At 43.3% G+C, this 26,593-nt stretch overlaps 1 protein-coding gene across 1 annotated transcript in view; it reads left to right on the forward strand.

Annotated features, from left to right (window-relative positions):
* The window catches only part of LOC126101195 (uncharacterized), a 128,933-nt gene that overhangs the window by 56,894 nt on the left and 45,446 nt on the right, over positions 1-26,593 (forward strand). The gene's annotated exons all lie outside the window — the stretch shown is intronic.

Genomic DNA, 26,593 nt, shown 5'->3' on the forward strand with positions numbered 1-26,593 from the left:
AACTGGAGCTTGACCTACTATTCCAGCATATGCTGAGCAAAAGACTCGAAAAACTTCATCCTGGTATCATTAAGCTATATTACGCAATATTAGGCAAGAAATATTTTGAAAAGTATAAAAAAAGACAGATCTCATTGCAGCTGAGATGTTACATAACATCCTACATTCCTTCATGTTATTAGGAAGAGCAATAAGCAACTATTAGATTTACTTCTAGGTGAGGAATGCCATAACTCAGTATATTTTCAGTAACAAAGACAAGACCCATATACTACCCAACAGCGGTGTTTATAAAATCAGTTGCCTAGTCTCTGATAAATTTTCTGTTGGTCAGTCAGGGAGAGACATGGCAGCTACATTGGCTGAGGATGAACGCAGTTGGAGGTTGCAGATTTCTGACTCCACATTTGCTGAACGTGTGCTGACTGAAGGCCACAGCTACCAGCAACAGACCCATGTCGTCCACTTAGCAAATAAAGGCCAAAAATTTACTCTTTTGCAACCCATGGAAATCAGTAAAGATGTAACACAAAATCCACAGTTAGTATAATTAACTGCGTGCCTACGGATTATCGCCTCAGTTGTACGATTGGATTCGTGATTTCCTGTCAAAAAAGTCATAGTTCGTAGTAATAGGCGGAAAGTCGAGTAAAACAGAAGTAATACCCGGCGTTCCCCAAGGAAGTGTTATAGGCCCTCTATTGTTCCTGATCTATATTGACGACATAGGAGACAATCTCAGTAGCCGTCTTAGATTGTTTGGAGATGATGCTGTAATTTACCGTCTTGTAAAGTCATCAGATGATCAAAACGACTTTCAAAATGATTTAGGTAAGATATCCGTACCGTGCGAAAAGTGGCAATTGACCCTTAATAAAGAAAAGTGTGAACTTATTCACATGAGTACTAAAAGAAATCAGCTAAATTTCGATAACGTGATAAGTCACATAAATCTGAAGGCTGTAAATTCAGCTAAATACTGAGGAATTACAATCACAAATGACCTAAATTGGAACGATTATATAGATAATATTGAGGGTAGAAGAAACCAAAGACTGCGATTCATTGGAAGAACACTTAGAAGGTGCAACAGGTCTACTAGAGAGACTGCTTACACCACGCTTGTCCGCCCTATTCTGGAGTATTGCTGTGCGGCGTGGGATCCGCCAGGTTGGACTGACGGATGACATCGAAAAAGTACAAAGAAGGGCAGCTCGTTTTGTACTATCGCGGAATAGGGGAGATAGTGCCACAGACGTGATACGTCAATTGGAGTGGCTTAAACAAAGGCATTTTTCGTTGCGACGGGATCTTCTCATGCAGTTTTAATCATCAGTTGTCTCCTCCGATTGCGAAAACGTTCTGTTGAGACCCACCTATATAGGGAGAAATGATCATCACGATAAAATAAGAGAGATCAGGGCTCGCACAGAAAAATTTAAGTGCTCGTTTTTCCCGCGTGTGGAGTGGAACGGTAGAGAGACAACTTAAAGTTGGTTCATTGAACCCTCTGCCAGGCACTTTCTTGTGAATAGCAGAGTAATCACGTAGTTGTAGATGAATATTAAATGATAGAACACAGCTCAATAGTTCCCCATTTCTGAACTTCATTTAGGCCCCACATTTCTCCAGTTCTTACTACCCTGTCTATCTCATACTATTCCTCCATTTATTCTTGTATATATCTATTTTATTCTGATTGTCTACGTATCCCATAAATCCTGGAATTCTTAGGTAATGTAGCCCTCCTCCTTTTCCACCTTCAAGCGCGTGCGCGCGCGTGCACACACACACACACACACACACACACACACACACACACACACACACACACACGCCTTTTTCAATATTTAGTCTTTACGTTTTTCAGGTTTATTCAGTTTACATTTATTTACTATTCAACTTTAATATTTTCAGTCTTATTACCATTGTATTGCCAAAGATCGGATTTACTGTGTTTGCACTTCACGTCCCTGCGGCATTGTGCATTAGTATAGTAACCTCTATGATGGCCTTGTAAGCTGAAAACTGGTTAAAAAAGAAATTAATTCTGTAGAATATCCATAATTTAGTGCTATGAATTTATAATTATTACGAAAAGAATAATGAGAAGAAATGCAATAAAGTACAGCAACCAGTTTTGTCAGCAAAATATCTTTTTCACTACAACAACACACCCATTAAATCTCCTCTTCGTTTCTCTTTTCGCTTTGTTTCCTTTTTGTGTAGCTTTTTGAACCTGACCTCGAGATATCAGACAGTATGAATACTGATTCTTGAAGTTTTCCCGGCGGACATAATGTTCCAACATCTTTCGGGCGTCCACTCTGTCGCCGTCCCGAGTGCACGCTCGAAAGAAGATGGAACAGTATGAATACTGGCTTTTTAAGAAACTAGCTAAACAAAAGTCAATAGCACACTACAGTCATAAAAAAAACAGAAGTATTTGCCAGTCTCACTGGTCAGTCTGTGTATGAAAATAATTTTCTATAATAATGTACACTCCTGGAAATTGAAATAAGAACACCGTGAATTCATTGTCCCAGGAAGGGGAAACTTTATTGACACATTCCTGGGGTCAGATACATCACATGATCACACTGACAGAACCACAGGCACATAGACACAGGCAACAGAGCATGCACAATGTCGGCACTAGTACAGTGTATATCCACCTTTCGCAGCAATGCAGGCTGCTATTCTCCCATGGAGACGATCGTAGAGATGCTGGATGTAGTCCTGTGGAACGGCTTGCCATGCCATTTCCACGTGGCGCCTCAGTTGGACCAGCGTTCGTGCTGGACGTGCAGACCGCGTGAGACGACGCTTCATCCAGTCCCAAACATGCTCAATGGGGGACAGATCCGGAGATCTTGCTGGCCAAGGTAGTTGACTTACACCTTCTAGAGCACGTTGGGTGGCACGGGATACATGCGGACGTGCATTGTCCTGTTGGAACAGCAAGTTCCCTTGCCGGTCTAGGAATGGTAGAACGATGGGTTCGATGACGGTTTGGATGTACCGTGCACTATTCAGTGTCCCCTCGACGATCACCAGTGGTGTACGGCCAGTGTAGGAGATCGCTCCCCACACCATGATGCCGGGTGTTGGCCCTGTGTGCCTCGGTCGTATGCAATCCTGATTGTGGCACTCACCTGCACGGCGCCAAACACGCATACGACCATCATTGGCACCAAGGCAGAAGCGACTCTCATCGCTGAAGACGACACGTCTCCATTCGTCCCTCCATTCACGCCTGTCGCGACACCACTGGAGGCGGGCTGCACGATGTTGGGGCGTGAGCGGAAGACGGCCTAACGGTGTGCGGGACCGTAGCCCAGCTTCATGGAGACGGTTGCGAATGGTCCTCGCCGATACCCCAGGAGCAACAGTGTCCCTAATTTGCTGGGAAGTGGCGGTGCGGTCCCCTACGGCACTGCGTAGGATCCTACGGTCTTGGCGTGCATCCGTGCGTCGCTGCGGTCCGGTCCCAGGTCGACGGGCACGTGCACCTTCCGCCGACCACTGGCGACAACATCGATGTACTGTGGAGACCTCACGCCCCACGTGTTGAGCAATTCGGCGGTACGTCCACCCGGCCTCCCGCATGCCCACTATACGCCCTCGCTCAAAGTCCGTCAACTGCACATACGGTTCACGTCCACGCTGTCGCGGCATGCTACCAGTGTTAAAGACTGCGATGGAGCTCCGTATGCCACGGCAAACTGGCTCACACTGACGGCGGCGGTGCACATATGCTGCGCAGCTAGCGCCATTCGACGGCCAACACCGCGGTTCCTGGTGTGTCCGCTGTGCCGTGCGTGTGATCATTGCTTGTACAGTCCTCTCGCAGTGTCCGGAGCAAGTATGGTGGGTCTGACACACCGGTGTCAATGTGTCCTTTTTTCCATTTCCAGGAGTGTATTAGCAGATTTATAAGCAGATTTTCTAAGATGATAAAACAACAAAATTTCTCCACTTCATTCAGAGCGATTATTAAAATTTCTTAAAGCCACTTCATTTAATTCAGAGAAAATTGACAAAAAATAGATCTTATTCCACTTAATTTGTAGTGATGTAATAAGAGAAATATATGCTACGCTTAATTTGAAGTTATCTAACTGAAACTTAAAAAGAATAGAAGGGATTACATTCAGCAAATCTGTAAACAGCATACAGTGTCTCAAGGATCCTTCGACCCACGGAAATGATTACTTCCTCTCACTGTGTGGAAGATCATCCACAAACTCTACTTATAAATCACTTCACATTCCCTTTCCTACATCCTTTCACCGTGTGAGTTAACGAGCATTGTGCTCTCATTTAGGTATATGGTCGAAAGAGTCAGTCTACAGGAATTGTGAAATGAACCCTGTCATCCAGGACCGCGTGCCACAAAGGGCCAGGTTTCACCACGAGATGGGGAAACTCACAGGCGTCTTTTGTCTGTTGATGCCTACGCATTGTAGTGTGCGAGTCAGACAGACGAGAACCTACGTCATAGAGAAACCCAGTAGAAGGCTTTTGTGGCCGAGGAGACATAGGAGTGTTAAATATGGTGGACCTAAGATCGACCATAAAGGGAAATATTTATGGGAACTCTTTAATTCTGTAGTAATGCAGGGAATGAAGCCACAGTAATTTTGATCGACCATCCTTCATAAATTTTATGGTTATCCCAATAAAACTTGAATATTGATCATATCTATAATGGTTTAGGATTTACGGTGAAAGTAAAATTCACAAGTTTTGTAACAAAGACCTGAATGCTAAAATCTAAATGCTTTAGTCGATCTTAACGATCGACATTGCATATAGAAGCGCATCATTAAAATGACAAATGTTGTAAATATCAATTCCGTAACTTCATTTGCTTAAAAGATATAGTACATTTAAATGATCAGTATTTTCAGTTAAGCATCAGATAATCATTTCCTCCACACAAAACGCATTGAACGATGACAGCAACACATTACTGAATCATTAGGTAATAGAATATTTGTTGTAAAGTTTAGTGCATAATACTTACTTTTCTTCTTTGTTTATTTATCGGAAAGCACATTGGTGCAAGGCCACTGGCCGTGATATTGAAAGTTAAGAAGGAAATTGTATTGCTTTTATGTAAAATAATTTAACGTTTATTATGTAATGGATATTATTGTTACTTTATTTAGAACGTGAAACTGGTCAAGCTTTGATTATTTAAATATGTTAAAATGTAAAATAATGTAGAATAAGCTGTAGATAATCAGATGGACGGCTTCAGGAAAGGGAACTGGACCAGTCAGTTGAGCGAGGATCTTCGGCGCGCGGGAAACGCGGCCGGGGACGGGCAGAGAGGGAGTGTGGGTGCAGACGCGAAAGCGGACAGTCCTAGTCTAGACACCAAAGGAACAGTGCTGATGGAGACGCGGAAGCGGACTGTCGGTCTTTAGGCAGCTAGGAAGTGAAACGACTTAGAAAATATCGCGTTGCGTGGTATCGTGGGAATTAGTCTCTGAGCGGTGAGCAGCTGCGAGCCTGGTGTGAACTCTAACTTTTCGCGTAGCTAGCGAGGTGGAGTATCGAACTTGTACTTCGCGATGAGATTGTGAATGATCGAACTGTGTCTAAAGGATATGCGCTCGAGTGTAACAGTAACTCTAAATACGACCACTGCCGCTATTAGTTTTCTTTGTGAATAAATATTATTCTAACCAAATTGCAACTGCGTGGTCTACATCATTTATGGGCCGTTAATTTAGTTCCCGATATTATTATTACTGTTATTATATGCAATGTTAGCCTTGTATTTCTCAAACTTGCCATCAGCCAGACAATTTAACCAAAGGGTCACAAGTGTGTAATTTAGGGCGTGTAATGCGACACGTGCGGTTCAACCCCTAGACGAGGCTGAGCCAAGGCATTTCGACGAAGAGGAACTGCATGTGAGTCCGAACATCTTTGGGATGTTAGCTCGCAGCCGGGGCAGACTTTCATGACTTTTCCTAAACTGTTGCCACTGTTACAGTGAGAAAATTCCTCAGCAGCCACGGCCTCTTCCTGAATTATCTAACTTTGATCTATCTCACTGCAACATTGATTTACAACCTTTACCTTCAGTGGATTGCTTTAACATTTACACTAACTTTTCCATTTAGTTTTAAGGAATGAACATTACTCGTTTCATGAAATTGTGAAACAGTTTTGTGATATAGCCGTGACTAAAAACTGAAAATAAAGAACTGAAATTATTAGTTGTTTTTGAGGTTTAGAAATGAGTATAATAATCCCCAAATTAAACAGTTGTTGTGGTTCTGAAACGTCCCCTTTGAAAAATTATACATGACTGTGCTTAAACTGACACACAATATTTTTTTAGCGCAACGCAATCTGACTTTCAAAAATCCCTACAAAAGAATGGCCCTGACTAACGTTATCTATACCTTTCACAAATCACTTACCTCACAAAAATCTTCGTTACTCGAACTACTGGAATGCAGTGAGAGCCACTACTGCCAGCTAAATAAAAGATTCAAACTACTGAAGGCACTAACTACTGATAGGCATAGTTAGCAAATGAAAGATTTTGATAGAGAACAAACAATGTATTTACCTTAATAGTGTTGAAAAATCATAATATATATAGCAGTTCATGACATACATTCTTACAAATACACTGTCTCTGATGGACACACGTCCAGATCAACCGCTCTCAAAAATCCGCCATCTCACTTCCCCACATCCACCACTGCTGGCGGCTCACCTCTAACTGCGCAACGCTACGCGCTGTTAACAGCCAACTGCCCAACAGTACAATGGCAGACAACAATGCAAACTAGCCACAGACTGCACACAGCACAGTCAGTGATTTTCATACAGAGCGCTACGTGGCGTTACCAATATAAAAACCTAAACAGCCTACTTACAGTTTTTAAATAACTATACAGTGGTTTTGAGTACCATAACTCCAGGAAGATTGTTCATCCGTATCTGTAGTACGAGGGCGTCATATCTACCATGGGTTGGATACTGAAGACTGTTAAAATATTGCCTTGTGTCGGGGATTTGCTACCCACTCCCGAACTTATCGTGCCTAAACTGTGCTCCCAGTACCCGAGTTATTAACAGAATATGAAGATGGTATCTATTCTTTCGGACATGTCCGAAAATACAGGTACCATCTTCATATAAATTAGGCTTACCGGCCAATGATTATCTTCAGTGCGGATGCACTCACATTGCCCGCATCTCGTGGCCGTGCGGTAGCGTTCTCGCTTCCCACGCCCGGGTTCCCGGGTTCGATTCCCGGCGGGGTCAGGGATTTTCTCTGCCTCGTGCTGGCTGGGTGTTGTGTGCTGTCCTTAGGTTAGTTAGGTTTAAGTAGTTCTAAGTTCTAGGGGACTGATGACCATAGATGTTAAGTCCCATAGTGCTCAGAGCCATTTGAACCATTTTTTTGCACTCACATTGCCCGAATTCTTACGGGAATCGGTAGATTGACTGACGCGAGTAATGAGTTTTGTGGACAGGGGCACTACAAATGTAGTGTGTGGACAGTAAGTTGGAAGTGTGGGTCCGACGGGGAGCGTGCCAGAAATAAGTCCCCGCAGCCACACTGTCCTATGTGTCCTCGATGGCTCAGTCGGATAGAGCGTCCGTCATGTAAGCAGGAGATCCCGGGTTCGAGTCCCGTTTTACCGCGCCTTCTGGGATGTGATCGGAGACATCATCACGGATGTCGTCAACGACGTGATCGGCGGGACAGAGCCCCCACAAGAGTTCACTAAAGGAAGCATAACCCTTATCCCGAAAAAAGGAATACCACGCAACATCGACCAATACAGACCAATGGCGCTATTAAACGCCGACTACAAGATAGTCGCCCGTGCATTGCGGGTAAAATGAAACCAGTAATGGCGAAGATCGTAAGTCCACATCAAACACGCGCGGTTCCAAGAAGTACGATATTCAAAGCAATTGCAGAACACAGAGAGGCCATCAGTCTGTCGGCCGTAAACAGGACAGAAGCGGCGATCGTGTCGATAGACTTCCAAAAGACCTCCGACAGAGTGAGCCACGACTTCCTGTTCAAAGCCATGGAAAAGTTCGGACTCGGGGATCGTTTCCTGCGAGTCATAAAGAACATCCTTAAAAGTGCTACATCAACTGCACTGATAAACGGCCACGCCACAAAACAGATACCCATACAAAAATCTGTAAGACAAGGATGCCCACTGTCTACGTCTCTGTTGGCAATCGTAGTGGACCCGATGTTTGGGAAAGTCCAAAACGACATCAAAGGACTCACACTCCACGGAGTTCGTTCGTCAGCGATAAAGCAGACCTCGGCAAAATAAAAGATATCCTACGAAGATTCGGGCAAGCTGAAGGAGCGAAAATAAATCCACAGAAGACGATTCTGCTACCTATCGGAAGCAAAAGACTGATAGAAAGAAACGATTGGTATAGAGTGGTAGATACACATAAGTGTCTCGGGCTCCAATTGTATGCATGTCCGCTAAAAATGGGCACGCAAAACTGGAGATCGGTACTGCACACCATAAGAGGGCTAGCGAGGACAAATGCCAGCAGAGAACCGGATCTGTACCAGAAAGCCAAGATGATAAACGAACAGCTCCTATCGAATGTATGGTTTCTCACCCCAAATTTACAGTCTACCAAAGGAAATAGCACGCGCCATAGAAGGGCAATCCAGGACCGTCTCTGGCTACACGAAATTTTCAAAGGGCAAAGGACAACTTGCACTTTAGGTGTGGACGAAGGTGAACTAGACCTCGTCGATCTCCAACGTGAAAGTGCGACGCTGCTGATACACTGCACGAGTGTTATTGCAGAGAACTACCCAGACGGCATCACAGCTCGCATGGTAAATGCGTGCAGGCCAGGATCTCAGAAAGCGCCACTTAACGTCGTAGATATCCCGTACAAGCTAAATTATGTAAATGATTTTTACTTACAGAGAGGCTATGTACTAGAAACGGCTGTCGACCGTCGCACGAGGACAACAAAGAAGTGATGCATAGGACTATGAGGGGAAGCACAGGGAAACAGGATAGAGGGCAAAAAACCAGACATAAATTGGAAACAAGTGCGGAAAAACTTGAACGAAAGCGCACTTCACACGAAGATAAAATCCACCTGGTACAAAGTTATAAACGAGACAATACCGACTAACGCCAGACTGGCTGCAATAAAGTTAAGGCCGTCGGAGAAATGCCACACCAGCGATCAAAGGGACACCCTAGAGCACCGTTTCGAATACGGTAACGCAGCAACAATATGGGATACCTGTAAGGAAATGGTAGCGCTAATAAACAGAACAGTACCAGTAAAGATAAACTCGAGCTGCTGAGCGCACCAGACATAAAACCCTTTCCGAGACAAAGGAAAACAACAACTTCATGGATCTAGGCCAAACAGCCCATTCAATCATAGACCTCAAACACAAAGACAAAATTGAATATCTCACATATCTATGGGAAGAAAACAGAAAAGCCATGGTGTCGAAAAGCTACCAAACAAAATTCATGAATTTTCTACGATCAGCCCTGGAGGTGGCCTTCAGGAAAGCCATCTCGCCCCCGTGAGGTCGTCGCCCCGAACGCTGCAGACGGAGACTCAGCTAAGGGAGGCCAGCGGCCAACCACAGACCGCCGCCGCCCCCACCTGCGCCTCCAGCCACGCCCCTTCAACCGCTCTCCGCTCGCATCCCAGCAACAGTGCCCTAGTGAAGTGCGCAGAAATAATCAATGTGCCCCAGTGACTAAGCATACACAATTGAGACACAGTGTTTTCTCACCACAGCAGTGCTAATCTCAAGTCTGTGCCTCTCTACAAATGGTTCAAATGGCTCTAAGCACTACGAGACTTAACATCTGAGATCATCAGTCCCCTAGACTAACCTAAGGACATCACACACATCCGTGCCCGAGGCAGGATTCGAACCTGCGACCGTAGCAGCAGCGCGGTTCCGGAATGAAGCACCTAGAAACGCTCTGCCACAGCGGCCGGCTGTGCCTCTCTCTCCCATAAGACTTAATTCTACCAAACTCAAAATCGTGCCGAACCAATATACCCCTGTAGACCCCTGTAGTCCTTCAGATTTAACTTCATTCCTTCTTGTGTATATTAGTGCTCTCGTATTTAAATTCCTTCCTTTTTCTGCTTTTTTTGCGACATTAATATATGTTGTGTCTCTTCATTTCAATCGTCATGTAACCTTTGCTAAAGCAAATACCCTTTCTTTGTAATAATTTGTACCGTATATTTGCCACTATTGTTACGGTAATTACTGCCACACCTGAAAATGAACAAAATTGACATTGCTTGTAGCGAACTGTGCATCTAAACTAGAATACAAGTAAACAACTCTGAAGAACTACGCGATGAACTCTTGACGTGATGCCAAACAACAAAAGGCAAATGTAAAATGAAAATGTAATACTTGGAAAAATTGAGACAACAGACGAAATTCATAAATTTTGTACCTCAGTGTTATCTTTGTACATCGTTAAAAAGAAATAAAGGTTTATGATATTGTTAAAAAAATCTGGGCACACATTTTACTCTGTCCCCATTGATATTTATCAACGTCTGTAAGGAGCTAAAGATCTGGATTTCATTGTAATTTCATTATTTAGACAAGGTTTTATTGACTGATTTTCCCCTTTACTAGTCCCCAGGTTTCCTCCTCCCTACTATTTACTTTACCAATGTTCTAATAGGTATCCGAATTTATTATCTGTATCTCATACGAAACCTCCATTTTCCCTCTATTTATTTCGTGCAGTTTACTTTTTAATCTCAAGTTCTTTTTCAACGTGCCTCTGGTGGTTTTATTATTAGTCATTATATTCCTTATATTCTCTTTAATCCTTCAGGAGACTTTTATTTATCACCCTTCATTTCTCTTTCTCTCTTTCTACTTTCGTTTTTCCCTATTCTCTTTTTTCTCTTTAAACCCATTTGTGTCATTCTGCACTTTTCCTCCGCATGCTTCTTCTTTTAGGATTCTTAACCTACCATGCAATAGTTTATAAAATCCTGTCACACTACTGTTACTTCTTATAAGAGGTCCCTTCTTATGATTCTTCGTTAAACATAATCCTGGCCATATCTTTACCTTTGTTGATACCATAGTTGCTACTTTTGCTTTGAAAGTTCCTAGTCGGGTGGTTATATCGTGCTTTAATGCTACTCCACGACCAACTGATACTTTTAGGAAAAATGGACTCGATTCTTCTACTTAATAAAACCAAACCATGGTAATACAAGACGAGCGTATGCAATTCTGGCCATTTTCACAAAATAGTAAATAAATTATTCGTATATCTGGTCAATGTGTACAAGGACAATGCCGACATTGAAGTTAAATAGTTGGGTATTCAACAGGTTATAGTTATTTTTAAAGGGTCTCCTAACCTCTTAAAAGACTCTGAAATTTAAGTCAAGAGTCCCAACAGAGGAATTTATTTTTTCTGTACAATTGACGAAATTAGCAATAAATTGACAAGGAGAAAAGTTATCTGAATATTCAGTTGAATTGGCCAAGACTATCTCTAACACTGTGGGAGGTACCAAAATTTACTTGGAAGACTGGAGCATAATGCACCAAGATCCTTACCTCAGAACATCGCGGATTCAGAGTTATAGAATCCAAAATTACACCACAATAATCAAATTGGTCACATAAGTTGCATATTGCAAAAATAAAAGGAAACGAGTTACTCGAAATATGGATTGCGCTACCACTGATGGTGTACTCACAATCCCTCAGGAACAGTGAAGTGTGCTGAACATCACCAGATGGCTGTTGGAATTCGATCCCTCCAGATTATCTCTCCAGACGTCCTCGGTTGCCGATTGCCTCTAACTTCCTTGCTCCTTCGCTTCTTTCTATTTCAAGAAATTATACATGGGGTGGATAACTCTATACTGTTGCCACTGTGATGGACGAGAATTGTTGCTGAATTCATGAAATAGCAGGGAAAACACATATGTAACTTTCCTTCACATTTTTAAACACGATGTTAATACTGGTATAAAGAAATGTGTTCACAATTGGTGAGCCTTACACGTCAAGAATACTGCGTAGAGTTAGTTAATTCTGCCGGTTAAACCAAATTTTTAGAGGGAACGCAACTGAATCTCCTACGCTGGTCGGATGGTGTCGCGATGTATTGCTCTTTGTTGTTCGTGCAGAAAGGCTAAAATGTTGTGCTCAATTATTCTCTGAGGTCTGCAGGATGACCACAGCGTCCACTGACCACTGGGCACGCAGGCACCAGCACGGCTTTCTACAGCTGCAGAGGGAGTTGCAACTCGGCTTCCGCAAAAACTACCCGTGTAAGTAGGCTGTTTATGTTTTCTTATTGGCAACGTTACGTAGCGCTCTGTATGAAAATCACTGGCTGTCCTGTGTGCAATCTGTGGCCAGTTTGCATTGTTGTCAGCCATTGTAGTGTTGGGCAGCTGGATGTGAACAGCGCGTAGCGTTGAGCAGTTGGAGGTGAGCCGCCAGCAGTGGTGGATGTGGGGAGAGAAATGGCGGAGTTTTGAAATTTGTAAGACTGGATGTCATGAACTGCTATATACATTATGATTTTTGAACACTATTGAGGTAAATACATTGTTTGTTCTCTATCAAAATCTTTCATTTGCTAACTATGCCTATTAGTAGTTAGTGCCTTCAGTAGTTTGAATCTTTTATTTAGCTGGCAGTAGTGGCGCTCGCTGTATTGCAGTAGTTCGAGTAACGAAGATTTTTGGTGAGGTAAGTGTTTTGTGAAAGGTATAGGTTAATGTTAGTCAGGGCCATTCTTTTGTAGGGATTATTGAAAGTCAGATTGCGTTGCGCTAAAAAATATTGTGTGTCAGTTTAAGCACAGTCATGTATAATTGTTCAAATTGGACGTTTCACCCGTATCCCCAAAGGAGGGGCTATTCCCCTACATCTACGTCTACATCTACATACATACTCCACAGTCCACCAAACGATGCGTGGCGGTGGGTACCTCGTACCACAACTAGCATCTTCTCTCCCTGTTCCACTCCCAAACAGAACGAGGGAAAAATGACTGCCTATATGCCTCTGTACGAGCCCTAATCTCTCTTATCTTATCTTTGTGGTCTTTCCGCGAAATGTAAATTGGCGGCAGTAAAATTGTACTGCAGTCAGCCTCAAATGCTGGTTCTCTAAATTTCCTCCGTAGCGATTCACGAAAAGAACGCCTCCTTTCCTCTAGAGACTCCCACCAGAGTTCCTGAAGCATTTTCGTAACACTGGCGTGATGATCAAACCTGCCAGTAACAAATCTAGCAGCCCACCTCTGAATTGCTTCTATGTCCTCCCTCAATCCGACCTGATAGGGATCCCAAACGCTCAAGCAGTACTCAAGAATAGGTCGTATTGGTGTTTTATAAGCGGTCTCCTTTACAGATGAACCACATCCTCCCAAAATTCTACCAATGAACCGAAGACGACTATCCGCCTCCCCCACAACTGCCATTACATGCTTGTCCCACTTCATATCGCTCTGCAATGTTACGCCCAAATAATTAATCTACGTGACTGTGTGAAGCGCTACACTACTAATGGAGTATTCAGACATTACGGGATTCGTTTTCCTATTCATCTGCATTAATTTACATTTATCTATATTTAGAGTTAGCTGCCATTCTTTACACCAATTACAAAACCTGTCCAAGTCATCTTGTATCCTCCTACAGTCACTCAACGACGACACCTTCCCGTACACGACAACATCATCAGCAAACAGCCGCACATTGCTATCCACCCTATCCAAAAGATCATTTATGTAGATAGAAAACAACAGCGGACCTACCACACTCCCCTGGGGCACTCCAGATGATACCTTCACCCCCGATGAACACTCACCGTCGAGGACAACGTACTGGGTTCTGCTGACAAAAGAAGCCATGAGACGTTTCCAGCAATAATGAAATGAAATGATAATATGGCATTGTTGGCCAGGACGACCCAGTCGGGTTCAACTGCCAAGTGCAAGTCTTATTTCAGTCGGCGCCACATTGGGCGACTTTCGGCCGGTAATGACGATGAAAGGATTCTAACATTCTGCGTGGTATCTGCTGTCCTATATCGTGTCTCCCTACCACTTTCGCGCAACGACGCTCTGAGCGTGTTTTTTAGGGAATTGACTAGTTTGAACCAGGGACCTGTTGCTGGTAAGGAGACGTCAGACCACACATGTAGAATTCAGAAGAGTTCAGTGAGACTAGCGATGATATAACCAAATACTTAATGATTTCAGCGTCAGCTCCACTGCACTCCCTGTAAAAGAATCTTAATACTAACTAAATTTAGTGGAAGGGGTTCAAGGCTTTCCTATTTTTGTTAGCTGGTAAAATAACGTCGAAAAAGCAGTTAAGTTTACAATTGGAAATTTTATTCTACTCACAAAACATTGTTTATAAATTGCACTATTGATAAAAGGAAATGTTTTAATACAGGATGGTAAAAACCAACTGCGTTCAACAAAAAATGTGAACTAATATTCCCTGAATGGGCTTACAAGTTCTACAATGGATTAAAGGATGACCTATGCCATATAAAATCTATAATCTAGGTTTAAATTAAGTTTCACAAAAGAGAAAACTATCAAAATGGTCTACAGTGACCCTCAATTATCTTTACTTACTTATCTAACTTGTCGTAAATTACAGTGGCTGATGTGGCTTCTCAACAACTATATAACAGAAAAATCATCGCGTTTCAGATTTTTACTTCAAGTGGCAAATGTGAACACCATGAGCTTTAATTGACGATCGACACTAGTATTACGTAAAAAAGGGGGTGTAACAGATGAGACTTCTGCAGTTCTGAGTGACGCTTTATGCGCTGTTATGCGGCATCGCGTGCGTTCATTACCTTGTCGGTGTTCGTCAGGGGGCGGCGGGCAGCACAACTCCGCTCACCTCGCCATCTCGGAAGCAACTCTCTCCTAACTTCTCCTTACTACAATTTACCGAAGTTGGTTTAAAAAACTATCTGGCTGTGTTTTCATCTGACCAATCAGGGTCTCAATGTTAACCTTAAGCTCTGCCTACAAAAATTCTGTCTATCCAATGAGAAACGTTATACTTTTCGTGATGGGGGAATGTTTTTAAAGTTTGCAACGTAACAGAGACGCGAAAAAGTCTCACCCTAAAACTTGCAGCTGGTGTGGTCCTTTTAGTGTTATCGTAAGATCTATACTGTTCTTCTGGAGGGCTCTATCTTTTAACATGGGCTGGGGGGTGGTCCTGAGGTAACAGAGACGGGAAAAAAAGTCTCACGCTAAAATTTACGGCTGGGGTAGCCCTTTTTGTGTTATCGTAAGATCTATACTGTTCTTCTGGAGGGCTCTAGCTTTTAACATGGGCTAGGGGGTGGTCCTGGTGGTTAGATGGCGACGTGGGTGTCCGTCCCTTATCGTAGGGCCTTCCAGCTTAACACGGTTCTGCTCTCGTCTTCTGTTCTCGTTTCTCCCCTCGGAACTGCGTCTGTCTCACGGTGGGAAGGTATGACATGCATTTAGGCATTCTTGTGTTAGTCTGTGGTATTCCATTTGCTCACTCGTTACTCGTATTACTTTGGTTAATTTAATGTCACGATTTATTCGGAGCTATGTGACACACTACTGGATTTGCTTATCATGTCAGGGTTTTCATGGAAGGTGTTGGATTTGCCTGACACCTTACAGAATGATGAAGACAACACAACACCCAGCCCCCGGGCGGAAAAAAGTTCCAACACCGCCGCGAATCGAACCCGGGCCCAGTGCATGGTAGGCAAGCACGTTACCACATTTTGTTTTATCTCATTTTGCTCTATATCGTTTGTTGAATTTGTTCGTTTAGTGGGGGACGTCCAATGAGACCCGTTCAGTTTCTTTGTTGATCTGTTCACTCAGTTTTTTTTATTACAGAGGGCAGCTAACCCTCTGACCGAGCACGCTGAGCTACCGTGCCGGCTCCACCCAGCTAAGCAGGCGGACGTTTCTAGCACCACAACACCCGAGTGTGGAGAGCAGAAGGGTACCTTTCTTAACAGGCTGCCCCAGTAGTCTCGCTAGAATAACCACCAAAAATAGCGGTAGAATATGAATTGATGTATGATAGCGATGTGTGACAGTAACGTCACAGCTTCTCTCGTTTAATTCAGTACCTTCATCGCACCTTCCTTTTTTTGAACTCTAGATTTCCTATGAATTTTATCATCCTCATTTAACAATTACACTACCTACTCCTTTCTCGACTCTGTCAGTCTGTACTGCTTCTCTGATCTTTCTTTTGTCAACGGATATATACTGCAGCCTATTTTAACTGTAAGGATGGCAGAATAGTAAGAGAATTTGGGGATAGGAGTTCGAAATATGAAAAAGAGGAAACCGTAACCAACTCGTGTAGCCATGCACACAACACATATATTCACACGTTTTGTGAATTTCTTGACTCCTTTTATTTGTGCACTCCTTCTCCCCTGATCAATTTGTCCATCATAAATCCCGAAACGCTTTTGGATTTCAGCATCTACACTGCCCGACAAAAAAAGTGAAGTACTCAGAATAGGACGAGGAAACAAAATAAAACTTCAAAGATTGAGTTGGTGAGTGATGTTATTCCAGTGAATAGAAAATCGAATCACATTTCTAACGAACTTCGTAGTATGAGCCCACTTAACAATAGATGTTGCACCCTTCCTGTCCTGGATGCATGCAATGATTCGATAGGGAAAGGTGTTGCATCGTCTCCTGAGGCCAAGCTGTCCACAACTGTGGGAAGTATTCCTTGATATCCGGGATACTGCTAGTGGAATCGAGTTTACGTCCGCGCTGGTACTGTACATGTTCTATCAGGGTCAGATATGGGAATCTTGCTGGCCGTGATAGTACTTCATAATCATGGAGACAGTTCTTAGAGACACGTGCATTATATGTTTGAATACTGTCCCATTGAAAAATGGCGCCACGATTCTGTCACATGAAAGGTAACATATGAGGATGCAGGATGTCTGTGATGTATCGTTGTACTGTCACAGTCCCCTCGATCACTACCAGCTATGAACTAGAATCATACCCAGTGAGTTTCCTCCAGATGACACCGCTGTGGCTCTCCAGATTGTCGCCATACTTGCTGAAGATGGTCATTCCTAGTAGTGCAGAACAGCGATTGGTTGGTGAACGGATTCCATTCATCAGCAGTACAAGCCTCCCAGCCATGCTACCATTCCAAACGCAGCTGTTTCTGTTGCACTGTTAATGACATCCTGTGCATGGGATGATAATTCCCTATTCCATCTGCTGGCAGTCTCCAACCAATTGTGCGGGTTGAGAAAAGAAGTGGGCATGAGTTAGTTACTGCTTCTCAGACACTAGGTGAAGATACACTCCTGGAAATTGAAATAAGAACACCGTGAATTCATTGTCCCAGGAAGGGGAAACTTTATTGACACATTCCTGGGGTCAGATACATCACATGATCACACTGACAGAACCACAGGCACATAGACACAAGCAACACAGCATGCACAATGTCGGCACTAGTACAGTGTGTATCCACCTTTCGCAGCAATGCAGGCTGCTATTCTCCCATGGAGACGATCGTAGAGATGCTGGATGTAGTCCTGTGGAACGGCTTGCCATGCCATTTCCACCTGGCGCCTCAGTTGGACCAGCGTTCGTGCTGGACGTGCAGACCGCGTGAGACGACGCTTCATCCAGTCCCAAACATGCTCAATGGGGGACAGATCCGGAGATCTTGCTGGCCAGGGTAGTTGACTTACACCTTCTAGAGCACGTTGGGTGGCACGGGATACAAGCGGACGTGCATTGTGCTGTTGGAACAGCAAGTTCCCTTGCCGGTCTAGGAATGGTAGAACGATGGGTTCGATGACGGTTTGGATGTACCGTGCACTATTCAGTGTCCCCTCGACGATCACCAGTGGTGTACGGCCAGTGTAGGAGATCGCTCCCCACACCATGATGCCGGGTGTTGGCCCTGTGTGCCTCGGTCGTATGCAGTCCTGATTGTGGCGCTCACCTGCACGGCGCCAAACACGCATACGACCATCATTGGCACCAAGGCAGAAGCGACTCTAATCGCTGAAGACGACACGTCTCCATTCGTCCCGCCATTCACGCCTGTCGCGACACCACTGGAGGCGGGCTGCACGATGTTGGGGCGTGAGCGGAAGACGGCCTAACGGTGTGCGGGACCGTAGCCCAGCTTCATGGAGACGGTTGCGAATGGTCCTCGCCGATACCCCAGGAGCAACAGTGTCCCTAATTTGCTGGGAAGTGGCGGTGCGGTCCCCTACGGCACTGCGTAGGATCCTACGGTCTTGGCGTGCATCCGTGCGTCGCTGCGGTCCGGTCCCAGGTCGACGGGCACGTGCACCTTCCGCCGACCACTGGCGACAACATCGATGTACTGTGGAGACCTCACGCCCCACGTGTTGAGCAATTCGGCGGTACGTCCACCCGGCTCCCGCATGCCCACTATCCGCCCTCGCTCAAAGTCCGTCAACTGCACATACGGTTCACGTCCACGCTGTCGCGGCATGCTACCAGTGTTAAAGACTGCGATGGAGCTCCGTATGCCACGGCAAACTGGCTGACACTGACGGCGGCGGTGCACAAATGCTGCGCAGCTAGCGCCATTCGACGGCCAACACCGCGGTTCCCGGTGTGTCCGCTGTGCCGTGCGTGTGATCATTGCTTGTACAGCCCTCTCGCAGTGTCCGGAGCAAGTATGGTGGGTCTGACACACCGGTGTCAATGTGTTCTTTTTTCCATTTCCAGGAGTGTATATAGGGGTTACGATGTGCTCGATGCATAATACGGCGATCTTCCCTTGTGGTGGTGAAAGTCTACCCCTTGTTTGTCATGCTGATTACTTTTCATGTAATAAGTATCTCCCTTTAATATAAGCGGACACAGTGCTCCATGGTTCCCATTTCTACCGCTATGTGTCTAATTCTTTCAATTACGCCCGATAAATTTAGATATGGGTAATCAAACCCGCTAGAAAAGATAGTATTCTAATTTAAAAATGAAGCAACGGAGAACGCAACATCGGTGAATGGCCATGGAACAATACGTGCACATTAGGGACTGTAACACTTTCTTTTTTTTTTTTTTTTTGATACTGTGAATTCAGTAAGTCGCATAAAGTGCATACTGCATACAATGGATATGCCTGGATTGAAAATTCATAGAATATAATTATTATCTCAGTGGTATGGATGAAGGATACTGAATAACGCTAAGAGAGAACTTCAATTATCATTCTGATTTATTTCGATAATATTTAAGAAAACTATTACCCTCTGTGACAAATTATACATGAAATCTATTATATTTCAGAAAACGACCACTCTCGGTGACAAAACCTTCATGAAGCACTCACTATCTCTTGCATCTCGTCATACCGGAAACATATACAACACTTCGTCGCCAGTTACATCTATTAATGATTAAAATGGGTAAAAATGAATGTTACTGAATGGTGGCCTCTTAACACCATTTAGTTATTGTCACACCTGTTTAACGCGCGGAGTACGGAAGGATATTACCTTTCACTCTCTCAAACATTACTTGGGTTATTACACATTCAGTACCATGCGGATAAGTTCACGTTGAAACCGCGTATTATGCAACCGCAATGCAACGTGAGCAAACCAACCCAAGCTGCATGACTCCACATTATTCATGCTATGATTAACGAAAGGCAAATCCAGTGACTACCGTTATGAATGCTGGCAACACGTGGCCAAGTTCGACAACAAAGAAACGAGTAAAATAAATCGTTGAATCATGGAAAATTTATATTGCTTGTATCCGGAACTAAACTATGCAACAAATGAAACATTAATGAGCCTATCTGCTATTGGCCTAAGAACAAGAACCATTGGTTCATGCCCTGATAAATGTGTGAACAAAATAAGTTACTTTGATCGTTTAACGAGCTTAAATTAAACATATTATGGTGTGTATATGTGGATTAGTAATTGTTCTCGGTGAGTAACTAAAAATACGGCGATCTGTTGAAAGAACAGGGACATATTGTGCTTTGAAACTAACTAGTGCACAATGGTCGCGACCAGTTCGGAAAATTTGAATTCTATTTACGAAATAAGTGAGGAAGCGTGGAATAAACCGTGTTCCTGTAACAAAACAGCAAGAAAAGGCGTGTGCTGTGTAAAGTGTAACAGGAAATTCCATTACTCGTGTGTAAATTCAACGAATAGAGTGAAAAGCTGGAAATGCAGTGATTGTCTTCGCACTGACGGTGACGATATGGACGAAATCAAAACAGACCCGTTAAACACGTGTGTGTGCGAAAAGTTACAGAATGAACTCAGAATAGTAAGAAAGGAACTTAAGTATTCGAAAACAATTATATGTTTGTTAACAAACGAACTACAGAAGCGAGAATCAGGCAAGATAGAAATGTGCAAAAACTACAGATTTGATGCACCCAACATAAATCACGATTCACAACACAGTGTGCATACCACAACACAGAACGCAGTTCAAAAAGGAAATCAATCTATGCGTGCAGCAATGAAAATGCAAATCTTTGCTCCTGAGAGTCAGTCAGTGAATAGGAGACCCAAAATATTCGTTGCCTCAGATAGCCATGGCAGAGACTGGGCAAGAAACATTTTAAACTTAGCTTCAAATAAATATGATGTTGAAGGGAAGGTGATACCAGGTGCCCCCACTAGTGCAATACTAAAAAAATGCAATGACCTCCATAAGTTGACAAGTGAAGATTTTGCAGTTATCTGGGCAGGGGCTAACGATGTAGCAAAGAATGAAACCAATTTGGCAATTCGTTCACTACATAAAGCCTTGTCAGCATTACAAAATACAAATACAAAAGTGATTGTAGTTGGTGTACCACATAGACATGAGCTGCCTGAATGGTCTTGTGTAAACCAAGAAATTCAATCTGCAAACAGAAAACTAAAAAAAACAGTGAAAGGATTCCATAACACTTGTTTTATTGATACTCCTAGTAACAAGGAGCTTTATACAGCACATGGACAACACCTTAATGCAACTGGTAAAGAACTAATTGCCACAAGGATTTATGACTCAGTGGAAACAAACAGGAAAGTGTACAAAACAGCAATAGAACTTAAATGGAAGGATACTGAAGTCTCAGATAAAGAATCAGTGAGAATTGTTATTGACACAACTCCAGCACAAATAACAACAGAATCCTTAAAAGTGAACTCTGTTTGTGGGGAGAGGACAGTTACTCAAGCAATAAACTTACCCAAGAAGACAGTGCAAAAGTTTGAAGAAGCAGCAAATGAGGTGGCAGGAAAGAAGGCACCATATAAGAAGAGAGACCTACTTGCAAAAAGAAGAACAGCAAATCAAGCTCAAGGGATGAGAATACCAACACGTGGAGTACGGCAGTCAACCCGAAAAAAGAAACCACAGCTGAGGGACCAGGATTTTTGGTGGGATCAGCAGTGGTTTCACAGACGAAAGCAGTTAACAAAGTGAGTCATCAATTGGATGAACAGGTATGTGACTATCATAACACACATGATCACAGTGCATCAAGATTAAAGACATTAACGGAACCTACAACTTCAAATATAAAGTCAAATTTCCCTCAGAGGAATGCAGACAGAGACAAACTACTTACTTTTCTACAAGTTAACATACGTTGTATTAGAAATAAAATTTTAGAATTAGAACATTTATGTAACACAGAGCATGTAGATGTTATATGTGTATCTGAGCACTGGTTAACACAAGAACAAGTAAATATGTTCATTTCCCAAAGGTATGTTGTGGGAGACATGATATGTAGAAAAATGAGAAAGAATGGTGGGGCGGAAATTTTTGTCAAAGATGGAATAATGTTTTCCAGAATTGATGTATCTACATACTCCTCAGAGCTAGATGGGGAGTTTAGTTGTGTAAAACTAATGAAAGAAAATATAGTTAGTCTATAAAGGTCGCCAGATGGTGATGTAAATTTTTTTATTGAAAAATGTGAATTAATAATTAAAACAATATTGAAGAGTAAAACGAGAATTGCTACATGTGGTGATTTCAACATAGAAATGATAAACACACAGAGACCAGTTGCTAGGACATTTTTGAATATGCTAAGATCATTAGACCTCTATTGTACAAATAACTGTGCCACACGTAAGAATGCCTGTATAGACAATATTATTGTGAATTTCCATAGGGAGGATTTTACAGTTAGACTTGCAGGAAGTGGACTTGCAGATCATGAGCCACTACTCCTTACCCTCTGTAAGAGGCAGCCAGTTAAAACTGAAGAATCTAAAGTAGTAGTGGTACGAAGACAGAAGGAAGAGTACATAAATATGTTTGTTGATAGATTAGGAAGTGCAGATTGGGACTTTATATATAATTGTCAATCTGGAAAAGGGAAGCTGAAATTAGCTTTGGTAACTTCTTTAAAAAGTACACAGATTTATGATATTCTTGCTCACCAGTAAAAAAAATTAGATATCCAAATGAAATGAAAAAGAAAAGTGAACTGGTTCACACAAGAGCTAGTAGAAATTAGAGGAAACTTTTATAACATCAGCAGGTGTCACACCTGCTGATGTTATAAAAGCGATATCCAAATTTTCAGGTTCTAAAAGTATGGACTGTTATTGGTTATCAAATAACATAATTAAAAAGACAATACACTCAATCGCCAAACCATTAGCTTATATTTTTAATAAATGTGTAGAATTTGGAGTTTTTCGGGATGCACTCAAGGTATCAAAAGTTGTCCCAGTTTTTAAAAAAGGAGACAAACATCTCCCCCAAAGATACAGACCAGTCTCCATTGTTCCAATATTCTCGAAGGTATTTGAGGCGCTGATACACACACAAATAAGCAACTTCTTTGAAAAACACAATATCCTATGTAACAATCAGTTTGGCTTTCGAAAGGGGAAGAACACAACAGGGGCCATCTTGGAAATCATTGACCAAACCTTAACAGCTTTTGAAAATAATAACATGGTATCACTGGTATTATGTGACCTAAGAAAAGCTTTCGATTGCATTCCTGTTGACATACTACTGGAGAAACTAGAGTTTTATGGGGTGAGAGGGAGCACTTTATCTGTGATAAATTCTTATTTAAGTAACCGAAAACAATTCGTTTCAGTCAGAAATTTAAATTCTTCCATCATGGAAATCAGCACAGGTGTACCACAAGGGTCTATCCTTGGACCCTTCTTCTTCATTGTCGCTATTAATGATTTACCTAAAAATATAGCTCACCCTGTTGTGTGTTATGCTGACGATACAACACTACTTACCACACATCAGAACATTTCAGATCTGAATAACCTTACAAAAGAAACACTAGATAAGGCCCTGGACTGGTTTGCAGCCAATAAGCTCCTATGCAAACCTGACAAAACACAACAACTTTTAATGGGAACATCAAATGAAGTAGGCAATAAGTCGGTAAAACTCTTAGGTATTCACATTGATTCAAAACTATATTGGGAGGAACATGTTAATCATGTATGTGAAAAATATCTCGGGTTGCATATCTTCTCTTGAAACTAAGGGAGTCAGTGAGCTTGGAGTACCTCAGGGCGACATACTTTGGGCTATTCCAGTCACATATTTCATATGGTGTTATTATATGGGGGCACTCCTCTCACATCAGAAACGTATTGAAATTACAAAAAAAAGTCATACTTATAATATGTAAAAGAGGTCATAGGGAGCACTGTCGTCCTCTTTTCTCCAGACACAGAATACTTAAAATTATAAATTTATACATCTACACTCCTGGAAATTGAAATAAGAACACCGTGAATTCATTGTCCCAGGAAGGGGAAACTTTATTGACACATTCCTGGGGTCAGATACATCACATGATCACACTGACAGAACCACAGGCACATAGACACAGGCAACAGAGCATGCACAATGTCGGCACTAGTACAGTGTGTATCCACCTTTCGCAGCAATGCAGGCTGCTATTCTCCCATGGAGACGATCGTAGAGATGCTGGATGTAGTCCTGTGGAACGGCTTGCCATGCCATTTCCACCTGGCGCCTCAGTTGGACCAGCGTTCGTGCTGGACGTGCAGACCGCGTGAGACGACGCTTCATCCAGTCCCAAACATGCTCAATGGGGGACAGATCCGGAGATCTTGCTGGCCAGGGTAGTTGACTTACACCTTCTAGAGCACGTTGGGTGGCACGGGATACAAGCGGACGTGCATTGTGCTGTTGGAACAGCAAGTTCCCTTGCCGGTCTAGGAATGGTAGAACGATGGGTTCGATGACGGTTTGGATGTACCGTGCACTATTCAGTGTCCCCTCGACGATCACCAGTGGTGTACGGCCAGTGTAGGAGATCGCTCCCCACACCATGATGCCGGGTGTTGGCCCTGTGTGCCTCGGTCGTATGCAGTCCTGATTGTGGCGCTCACCTGCACGGCGCCAAACACGCATACGACCATCATTGGCACCAATGCAGAAGCGACTCTCATCGCTGAAGACGACACGTCTCCATTCGTCCCTCCATTCACGCCTGTCGCGACACCACTGGAGGCGGGCTGCACGATGTTGGGGCGTGAGCGGAAGACGGCCTAACGGTGTGCGGGACCGTAGCCCAGCTTCATGGAGACGGTTGCGAATGGTCCTCGCCGATACCCCAGGAGCAACAGTGTCCCTAATTTGCTGGGAAGTGGCGGTGCGGTCCCCTACGGCACTGCGTAGGATCCTACGGTCTTGGCGTGCATCCGTGCGTCGCTGCGGTCCGGTCCCAGGTCGACGGGCACGTGCACCTTCCGCCGACCACTGGCGACAACATCGATGCACTGTGGAGACCTCACGCCCCACGTGTTTAGCAATTCGGCGGTACGTCCACCCGGCCTCCCGCATGCCCACTATACGCCCTCGCTCAAAGTCCGTCAACTGCACATACGGTTCACGTCCACGCTGTCGCGGCATGCTACCAGTGTTAAAGACTGCGATGGAGCTCCGTATGCCACGGCAAACTGGCTGACACTGACGGCGGCGGTGCACAAATGCTGCGCAGCTAGCGCCATTCGACGGCCAACACCGCGGTTCCTGGTGTGTCCGCTGTGCCGTGCGTGTGATCATTGCTTGTACAGCCCTCTCGCAGTGTCCGCAGCAAGTATGGTGGGTCTGACACACCGGTGTCAATGTGTTCTTTTTTCCATTTCCAGGAGTGTATGTGTCTGTACTCTATATTAAAAATAATATTTCAGAATTTATTGCCAGAAAGGAAATACACGAACACAACGCCAGGGCTAACGGTAATTTAGACATACCGCGCCACAGATTAGCGAGAACAGGAAATTCCCACAAAGTTAACCCACTCAAAATGTTCAATAAATTGCCAATTCATGTTCAGTCTATGGATACAAATTCTTTTAAAATTAAGTGGTACAGCTGGCTGTCAGATCATCCATTCTATGACATTAAAGAATTCTTTGAGATGCCTGAGGAGAATATAAGCATTTAAAAGTTGTCTGTAATTAAACATATTGTTTTGTGCTGTGGTTTATCGTGTGTAATTACCAAGTTTATACTATAAACAATAAAATACTATATTATATTAGATTATAAGATAGCTTGTTGCGTTAGCTTTTAAAAGCTATCCTTTGTAATTTGGTACACTGCCATGCTTCAAATGTATTTATAATGTATTGACAGAAGTTTATTTTGTTATTCTGTATGTACTAGTACATCTTGTATGACGAAGCCAATATCATTGTAAAATGATCTATGGTGAATAAAATTCTTGAAATTCTCAATCACCTCGCGCCAAAGTCCGCTAGTTGAAACACATTAATCTGAAAAATTTCTACAAATACGATATCGCTGAACGTATCCCGGTATTAATTCACACCCGAATATGTTTCATAATCAAGGTTACCCCAAAAAACCTACATTATGAATAACTTTTCTCACCATCCATGACGAGCGCCGCACCCCTGCGTCCGTCTCGTTCAATCGGCGGCCCCAGAGTGTCCTAACATGGCGCGTTCCAGGACCAACCGCCAACCGTTCAAAAACACTGGTGGTGGGGGTAGGACCTCAGTGAGAACCAACCTCACAAACTCTGCCCTGCTCATCCCCACTATCTTTGGAATCACGAACACTCTGCCGAATCTGCTCACGTTGTTATGTTGGTTCTAAACTACCCTACTGCTACCATCTTTGACTAACCCAGATTATTACATATCCCAAGCATAATTACGTTCATCCATCCACATACATTACGGGATCAAAGGATGAGAGAGGAGGTATGACACCAACAGAAGAAAAAATATACACGGAAGCATTCTTGAATCCAGAGGTTAATTAGCTAGACGAAACATTGAAAGGACGCTCTCGGCGTAAAATGAATTATTAAACATGTAGAAATTAATCAGTTAGTTAAATGAAGCGTAAACCTGTGACGTTTCAGTGGTCAGACATGATCACCTGGTAACTTAATGACGAGTATGATGTCTGTACGTCCCCATGCAGTCCGATATTGGTACTGCCACTTGTGAATGCCCAACAAATCTGGA

This window comes from Schistocerca cancellata, chromosome 9 (assembly GCF_023864275.1).
Source record: "Schistocerca cancellata isolate TAMUIC-IGC-003103 chromosome 9, iqSchCanc2.1, whole genome shotgun sequence".
Lineage (NCBI taxonomy): Eukaryota > Metazoa > Arthropoda > Insecta > Orthoptera > Acrididae > Schistocerca > Schistocerca cancellata.